Source organism: Apium graveolens, unplaced genomic scaffold (genome assembly GCF_009905375.1).
Source record: "Apium graveolens cultivar Ventura unplaced genomic scaffold, ASM990537v1 ctg8761, whole genome shotgun sequence".
NCBI lineage: Eukaryota > Viridiplantae > Streptophyta > Magnoliopsida > Apiales > Apiaceae > Apium > Apium graveolens.
The window spans coordinates 35,355-36,141 of NW_027421451.1; the positions used below are offsets into that span (position 1 = coordinate 35,355).

At 41.6% G+C, this 787-nt stretch overlaps 1 non-coding gene across 1 annotated transcript; it reads left to right on the plus strand.

The window, feature by feature from the left end:
• Nucleotides 1-339: 339 nt before the first annotated feature.
• Nucleotides 340-446, plus strand: LOC141705312 (small nucleolar RNA R71). Its single transcript, XR_012568292.1, has one exon. It is a non-coding gene; the product is annotated as a small nucleolar RNA R71 (small nucleolar RNA).
• The last annotated feature ends 341 nt before the right edge of the window (nucleotides 447-787 follow it).

The window sequence follows — 787 nt, forward strand, 5'->3', positions numbered from 1 at the left end:
ATTGTGTACTGATCAGTCTCGTGGGCTCCAGCACATAGCTCACAGACACTAGTTATTTGATTAACTCCATAATTCGCCAAGGTGTCCACCTTCATCGTCAAAGCCTTTAGTTGGGCAGCGATATCAGTTGCTGCGTCCAACTCCAGAATTCCTGCTACTTTTCCCTAAGTCAGTCTCTGAGAAGGATTTTGGTACTCATTAGCAGCCATCAGTTCAATAAGTTCATAAGCTTCATCGTAGCTCTTAACCCACAAGGCTCCTCCTGATGCTATATCAAGCATGGGTCTAGAAGTAGGACCCAATCCATTGTAGAAATAGTTGATAATCATCCAATCAGGCATGCCATGGTATGGGAACTTTCTTAGCATCTCCTTATATCGATCCCAAGCCTCACACGGAGATTCTCCAGTTTGTTAAGCAAATTGAGTAAGAGCATTCCTGATTGCGGCAGTCTTCTCCATGGGGAAGAATTTAGTGAGAAACTTTTGAGCAAGATATTCCCAAGTGGTGATAGACCCTGCTGGTAGAGAGTGTAACCAGCACTTAGCCTTGTCCCTTAGAGAGAATGGGAAGAGACATAGTTTGATAGCATCTTCTGTCACATCATTGAACTTGAAAGTGTCGCAATCTCGATGAAACTGATAAGTGGCATTTTATACCACTTAGAACGTCTTATAATGGCTTGAATTGATGTCTTGAAATCAAGTAATTTATGTATTTGATGCGTTTTTCTAGTGTTTTTGCATTTCAGGGTATAACTTGCGTATGTAGGAAGAACTCATCAGAA